The sequence below is a fragment of the Pistacia vera genome, unplaced genomic scaffold, assembly GCF_008641045.1.
Source record: "Pistacia vera cultivar Batoury unplaced genomic scaffold, PisVer_v2 Contig1155, whole genome shotgun sequence".
Taxonomy (NCBI): domain Eukaryota; kingdom Viridiplantae; phylum Streptophyta; class Magnoliopsida; order Sapindales; family Anacardiaceae; genus Pistacia; species Pistacia vera.
In genome coordinates this window covers 29,040-37,051 of record NW_022195199.1, presented here as the reverse complement: position 1 = coordinate 37,051, position 8,012 = coordinate 29,040, and the positions used below count along the sequence as shown (strand labels likewise).

At 40.0% G+C, this 8,012-nt stretch overlaps 1 non-coding gene across 1 annotated transcript; it reads right to left on the bottom strand.

Moving 5' to 3' along the window:
* Positions 1–576: 576 nt before the first annotated feature.
* LOC116147016 lies at positions 577–683 on the bottom strand. The gene has a single exon (XR_004130615.1). It is a non-coding gene; the product is annotated as a small nucleolar RNA R71 (small nucleolar RNA).
* Positions 684–8,012: the final 7,329 nt, after the last annotated feature.

Below are 8,012 nucleotides of genomic sequence, written 5' to 3'. Positions count from 1 at the left end.
TTTTTGTTTTAAATTTTCAATTGGTTTGTGATCTCACTTTCTTTCCTTAATTCTTTGTAGTTTATGCGAAGAGCGAGACGTCAGCCAGTGGTTCCTGTTGATCTTGAGATTGAGAGCCCCGCCAGACGACTTAACAAAGAGAGAAGAGAAAGAGAGGATTCAGTGGTTGAAACAGAAGAAATAGTTGGTGAAATGGTAGAACTAGAAAACAAGACACTAAGGGAATTCTAAGTTGCCACGGTTAATGGCAGTGGGTCGAGTATTACTAGGCCAATGGTGCAAGCCAACAACTTTGAGATTAAGCTAGCAATCATTCAGATGATCCAGCAGTCGGTAAGGTTTAATGGTGATTTGAAGGAAGATCCGAATCAGCATATTGCGAACTTCTTAGAAATTTGTGACACCTTTAAGTCGAACGGAGTGTCAGATGATGCCATTAGGTTGAGGTTATTCCCATTCTCATTAGGGGATAAAGCTAAAGGGTGGTTAATGGCACTACCAGTGGGGACTACCATAACTTAGAATGATCTAGCATAGAAGTTCCTGACTAAGTTCTTTCCTCTAGCAAAATCAGCAAAACTAAGAAATGATATCACATAATTTCTACAAGAGGAATCTGAGTCATAGTATGAGGCTTGGGAGAGGTACAAGGAATTGACGAGGAAATGTCCACACCATGGGTTGCCAGTTTGGCTTCAAGTCCAAACTTTCTACAATGGACTGATGGGTAACGTGCAAACCATGGTGGATGCAGCATTAAGAGGAGCTTTGCAGAATAAGACACCCGAGGAGGCCTATGAGTTGCTTGAGGTCCTGTCAAGCAACAACTATCAAAGACCAAATGAGAGAGCAATACCAAGAAAATATGCGGGTCTTCATGAAGTTGATGCTTCCACAGCCATCTTAGCCCAACTCACGACACTTCAAAAATAGTTGGGAAGTATACAGGTAAACTCTATTCAAGCACCTCAACTAACTTGTGATTTTTTTGCAGGAAACCATATGAGCAGCGAGTGTCAAGTGGGGAACACATTTGCTTTGTCATCTTCATCAACGGAGCAAGTGAACTACTTGGCAGGAAATCAGCGGCAACCAAACAACCTGTACTCCAACACATACAATCCGGGGTGGAAAAATCATCCAAATCTGGCTTGGGGCAATCAGAACTAGCAAAATAATCAATGGAACCAAAGGACAGTGCCGAATAACCAACTAGGGGTGAATAATCAACCAAGAGATCCAAGAGTGACAAAGTTGGAAGGCATGTTTGGGAAATTTATGCAGGAAACCAAGGGATTTACGAATGAGATGAGGACAAATTTCAGAAATCAAGGGGCATCCATTCGGAATCTTGAGGTATAGATGGGTCAATTGGCCGAGAAGCTAAATGAGAGACCGCAGGGTTCCTTACCAAGCAATACAGTGACTAACCCATGTGAGCAAGCAAATGCCATAATTTTGAGGAGTGGGACAGTTTTGGATCCTATTGCGACAGAGGCTTTGTTAGTGGATCTGCGAGATTGTCGTCAGTATGCACTTTACTAATCTGCACGTCTTTCCTCTCAACTATCTCTCTAATGAGATGGAATCGTTTGAGTATGTGTCTGGATTTCTGATGAGACCTTGGTTCCTTGGCTTGAGCAATTGCTCCATTGTTGTCACAATAGATGTCTATAGGATCAACAATCGTAGGAACCACACCAAGTTCAGTAATGAACTTCTTAATCCAGACTGCCTCCTTGGCCGCATCCGACAATGCAATATACTCNCCATGAAATCTGAGATGGACTCCATGTACCAGAACCAAGTGTGGTCTCTGGTGGAACCACCTGAAGGGGTAAAACCCATAGGGTGTAAATGGGTCTTCAAGAAGAAGACTGACATGGATGGCAACGTGCATACTTATAAAGCACGGCTGGTTGCCAAAGGTTTCAAACAAATTCATGGCATTGACTATGAAGAAACCTTTTCGCCGGTTGCCATGATTAAATCCATCCGGATTATGCTTGCAATTGCTGCATATCATGACTATGAGATTTGGCAAATGGATGTCAAAACTGCTTTCCTGAACGGAAACCTTGAGGAGGATGTGTATATGACACAACCTGATGGTTTCGTTCTTGATAGTCAAGCTAATAAGGTATGCAAGTTGCAGAGATCCATTTATGGACTCAAGCAAGCTTCAAGGAGCTGGAACATTCGTTTTGATGAGGCCGTAAAAGAATTCGGTTTTATCAAAAACGAAGATGAGCCCTGTGTTTACAAGAAAGTGAGTGGGAGCGCAGTAGCATTCCTAGTGTTGTATGTCGATGACATACTTCTGATCGGGAATGATATACCGAACTTGCAGTCGGTAAAGACTTGGTTATCCAAGTGCTTCTCCATGAAAGACTTAGGGGAAGCAGCCTACATCCTTGGTATAAAGATCTATCGTGATAGATCGCGTAGGTTGCTTGGCCTAAGTCAGAGTGCATATATTGACAAAGTACTGAAACGATTCAGTATGGAAGAATCCAAGAAAGGATTTCTTCCGATGTCACATGGTGTTTATCTCTCTAAGGAATTGTGTCCTAAAACACAAGATGAGAGAGATAGGATGAAGAGGATCCCATATGCATCAGCAATTGGATCCATCATGTATGCCATGCTATGTACTCGGATTGATGTCTCATGTGCTTTGAGCACTTGTAGTAGATATCAATCGGATCCAGGTGAGCATCACTGGATGGCTGTCAAGAATATTCTTAAGTACCTGAAGAGGACTAAGGATATGTTCTTGGTTTATGGAGGGGAAGATGAGCTCACTGTAAGAGGATACAGTGATGCTAGTTTCCAAATGGACAAAGATGATTATCGATCGCAATCTGGGTTTGTATTTTGTCTCAATGGCGGTGCAGTGAGCTAGAAGAGCTCTAACCAAAGCACTATAGTGGACCCTACAATGGAGGCTAAGTATAATGCATTGTCAGATGTGGCCAAGGAGGCAGTCTGGATTAAGAAGTTCGTTACTGAACTTGGTGTGGTTCCCACGATTGTTGATCCTATAGACATCTATTGTGACAACAATGGAGCAATTTCTCAAGCCAAGGAACCACAGTCTCATCAAAAGTCCAGACACATACTCAGACGATTCCGTCTCATCAGAGAGATAGTTGAGAGGAAAGACGTGCAGGTAGTAAAGTGCATACTGATGACAATCTCGCAGATCCACTAACAAAGTCTTTGTCGCAGCAGAAGCATGAAAGGCACTTGAGATCATTTGGTATTAAATACATGAATGATTGGCTATAGTGCAAGTGGGAGATTGTTAAAGTAGATGCCCTAGAGCCAATCAATTATTGTAGAATTGACTCTTTGTAATAATGTTCATTAATCAATAATAAAAGGCATTTTATTCTATATTGCGTAAATCTTATTATTGCAATATGTATTGATATATGCCCTTAGAATGGTAGAACCGTGACGAGGGTATCAAGTGTTTCAAATCTTGATAGTGAGAACCCTATGAGCACATATGGTGGTCATTCTGGAAACATTCGTAGCCCCAGTATTATTCTGAAGTAAGGGCACATATAATACGGTAAGGCTATCATAGTGTTGAATGACCCCGTCGAAAGGCCGTGACTAATCTCACTTGTCAAGGTTGTTTGGTGACAACCTGGTACAACACATGGGTGCTTGTTGTAGGCAGATATACCGCAGCAAGTTCACTGGACTGACCCACTAGAGGATTCCATATGGATGGTAACCCCAATGTCTATGGGACAAATCCTCTAACAAATGGTGGTGCATGTGATCCTTAGACTTGAGATCACCGGAGTGCCTTGTGCACTGATTGGTGCAGTTTGACACTACCCTAACGCAGTTCTTTTCAGAGCTGTCAATACGGTGGTGATTGGCTGCATCGAGGAGTATATCAAGACTATGGTGGATAGACAGAGGATTCATCACTCCTGAGTACGGGAGAAGTTATCTCACAGCGTAATTCAGTATATGGCAATGACACTAAAACTGTGGCCATAATGGGATTGAGTTATTGCTCTATCCGGATTATAATATAGGTCATTGGTCCAGAAGTTATATACATAATATCGAGAGTAACCGGAGGTTGACACTATTTCTATGCCTTCGTCTTGTCAAGATAACGAATGATGAAAGGATCGAATTGTACGGTAACCATATCATTGACAGGTAGCTACTTTGCTGAATCCGAATCTATCAGGTGGCCATGATGCCTTATTAGGGGCCAATCTTGGTCTGTGTATTAGTGAGACGATTAATTGGTGTTAATCGCGATATTATACACTGCCGGTATGATGAGGAGCCTATGAGTCACACACATAGAAGATAATTTAAGACTCAGGAAGAAAGAAGGGCGTTTTCGTCTTTTTAGGTGAAAGGGTATTTTGGTAATTTCACAATGCAATTAAATTTGCTGAGGTCGTAGCCTTTTATTTAATTTGTTAGAAAAAATTAAATAAGTGAAATTACATTTAAATATGTGTTAGCATATATTTAAATAAATTATCATTATTGTTAAATGTTAATATATATATTAAATATATATTAATTGATTTTAATTGAGATAATGATGGAATAAAAATAAATATCTAATTGGGAGTGTTTGGCAACATGGGGTGTTTGGGTTATAGCCCAAGCCTATTCCATATGGGAATAGGGCAACTAAAATAACACTATAAAAGAAAAGTTTTAGTTGAAAGTTGCTAAGGGTTTTTCATTATTTCATTTTGATTAAAAAGAAAACTACAGCAGCCCGAAATACACTCTCTCACACCACTTTTGCTTTTGCAAAGAATCAAAGTTCTTCTTTGGTTTTTCTTCTTGATTTCTTAAGGCCAAGGAGGATCTAGCAAATCCCTCCTTGGTTCTTGGTGGTTGTCTTCGTGTGGACTTCTTGGTTCGATCCTACACTTGGATTGGTAGTAAACACGTTCAGAGACAATATTGGTGGAGCCTCCAACGTGGGTATGAATCTAAACTTTAGATTTAATTTTTCTGCAGATTCTTGATATTATACATAAACTGTAAAATTTGTGCCTTGATTTTGGGCTTTAAGGAACGATCTCCAGTTGTATAAAATTTTGTTTTCCGCTGTGCAACCAGGTCGTTTCCTAACACCAGGTACAAGTGGTTCCGAAGAAGGGAGGTATCACAGTAGTAAGGAATGAGAGTAATGAATTGATACCAACTAGGACGGTGACGGGCTAGAGAGTGTGCATTGATTACCGGAGATTGAATGAGGCAACAAGGAAGTATCATTTTCCACTACCTTTCATTGATCAGATGTTGGAGAGGTTGGCAGGACATGCTTATTATTGTTTCTTGGATGGGTATTCAAGATACAACCAGATTGCCATTGCTCTTGTGGATCAAGAGAAAATGACCTTTACTTGCACCTATGGGACCTTTGCTTACCGAAGGATGCCTTTTGGGTTATACAATGCACCAGCAACATTTCAGAGATGCATGATGTTAATCTTTGGAGACATGGTGGAACAGTTCATAGAAGTCTTCATGGATGACTTCTCAATTTTTGGTTCGTCTTTTGATAGTTGTCTAACTAATCTTTCTCTTGTTTTGCACCGATGTAAGGAGATGAACCTAGTGCTCAATTGGGAGAAGTGTCATTTCATGGTCCAGGAGGGAATAGTGCTCGGCCATAGGATTTCAAAGGATGGAATAGAAATTGATCAAGCAAAGACAGAAGTGATTGAGAAGCTGCCACCATCAGCGAATGTCAAAGCGGTCCGAAGTTTCTTGGGGCATGCGGGGTTTTACAGACGATTCATCAAGGATTTTTCTAAGATTTCTAAACCCCTTTGCAATTTATTGAATAAATATGTTGTGTTTGATTTTAATGATGAATGCATGCATGCCTTTCTAACCCTTAAAAAATTATTAGTATCTGCACCTAGTATTGCAGTTCTCAATTGGGGACTACCATTTGAATTAATGTGTGATGCTAGTGATTTTGCTTTAGGGGTAGTGTTAGGATAGCGGAAGAGCAAAATGTTGCATGTAATTCAATATGCTAGCAAAACACTCACTGATGCAAGATTGAATTACACCACCACTGAAAAAGAATTGTTGGCTGTGGTTTTTGCTTTTGACAATTTTTGTTTGTATTTGTTAGGTGCAAAAGGTGATCGTCTATACGGACTATTCAGCCTTTAGGCACCTATTAGCAATGCAAGAAGCAAAACCTCGACTCATAAGATGGATCTTATTGCTTCAGGAGTTTGAGTTGGAAATTCGCGATAAGAAGGGGTCAGAAAATGTGGTAGCAGATCACTTGTCGAGAATTGAGAGACCACTTCAGGGAAATGTGGAGGAAATCCCAATTAGAGAAACCTTTCTGGATGAGAAGTTGATGAGAGTGGATGAAGCACCATGGTATGCAGATTTTGCAAATTATTTGTCATCAAGGGTGCTCCCAAGTGGTATGATGTTCCAACAAAAGAGAAAATTCTTCTCAGATTTGAAGTACCATCCACAAACGAGTGGGCAAGTGGAAATGTCTAATAGAGAGCTAAAAGGCATTTTAGAAAAGATAGTTAATGCATCTAGGAAGGATTGGTCACGGAAATTGGATGATGCATTATGGGCCTACCGAACTGCATTTAAGAATCCAATTGGTATGTCCCCATTTAGAATGGTTTATGGGAAAGCACGTCACTTATCGGTGGAACTCGAGCATAAAGCATACTGCGCAGTCAAGCAGCTAAATATGGATTTAAGAGCTGCTGGGGAGGAAAGGATGCTGACTTTGAACGAACTCGATGAGTTCCGTCTCGAAGCATATGAAAATGCTCGAATTTACAAGGAGAAGACAAAAAGGTCGCATGACAAGCATATCAGGAAGAAGGATTTTGAAGTGGGGCAAAAAGTGCTGTTGTTCAATTCTAGACTTAGGCTATTCCCTGGAAAACTTAAGTCTAGATGGTCCGGACCATTCACGATTACAAGAATTCACTCATTCGGAGCAGTGGAAGTTACACATGAAGAAAAGGGCACTTTTACAGTCAATTGATAGAGATTGAAGCCATACATTAATGGGGTGATGAGTTGCAAATCCATCCTAATACGGCTTGACATTCTGATATGAAAAATTGAGAGAGTTGAGCTTATCAACTATAAACAAGCGCTTCTTAGGAGGCAACCCAAGTGTTTTAAATTTTTGTTTTTCTATTTTTATTTCAGTGTGGCTGAATATGTTTGATTCTTTTTAATTTGTGTGTTTTTGGGTGTTTTAGGTGAAGTTTTCAGCTAATGCAAGGAAAGAAAATGCTCCAGACTTCGTCGGGGTGAAGAAATATTCTTCGCCACGGCGAAACACATTGGGTAAAAATAAGTTTTGGAAAGTCCCAGACTTCGCCACAGCGAAGATTGTTCTTCGCTGGGGTGAAGCAACCTGAAAATTTGTGGCAGCTACTGTATTTTATCACCCCGGTGAAGAATTTGTCTTTACCACGACGAAAAAGGTTGGATGAAATTTTTCTAACTGTATTTTTTAATCCTGGCGAAACCTGGGTTTCAAATTAGGGTTCATGAACGAAGAACTTCGCTGCGGCAAAACTTGTTCTTTGCTGCGGCGAAGCCTGTTTTCTATATATACTCACTTTGGCTTTTCATTTTCCATGCGATTTTTCAAATACATTTGAGAAAAAAAATTTCCAATTTCAATCCTTTGCCTCCCAAGTGTTTTCCCAACCAAAGTTTTCACTCATTAACCCTCCTAAACACCAAAACAACTCATTTCAATAACAAATTTTTCAAAAATTTCATGAAAATTTCAAGTTCAAGAAATTTGGGGCTTTCAAATCTGGGCTGCTTCTAAGTAAATTGGTGGCGAATAATCCTTCGTATTGGTAAGATCTCAAGTTCCCTAAACTCATTTTTGCAAAATTTCAAGTTTTAAGTTGTAAATCCGAAAAATTTATTTTTGGTTGAGTTGAGAATTTTGTGTATTTGAATTTGTTGAAGAAGGGTTT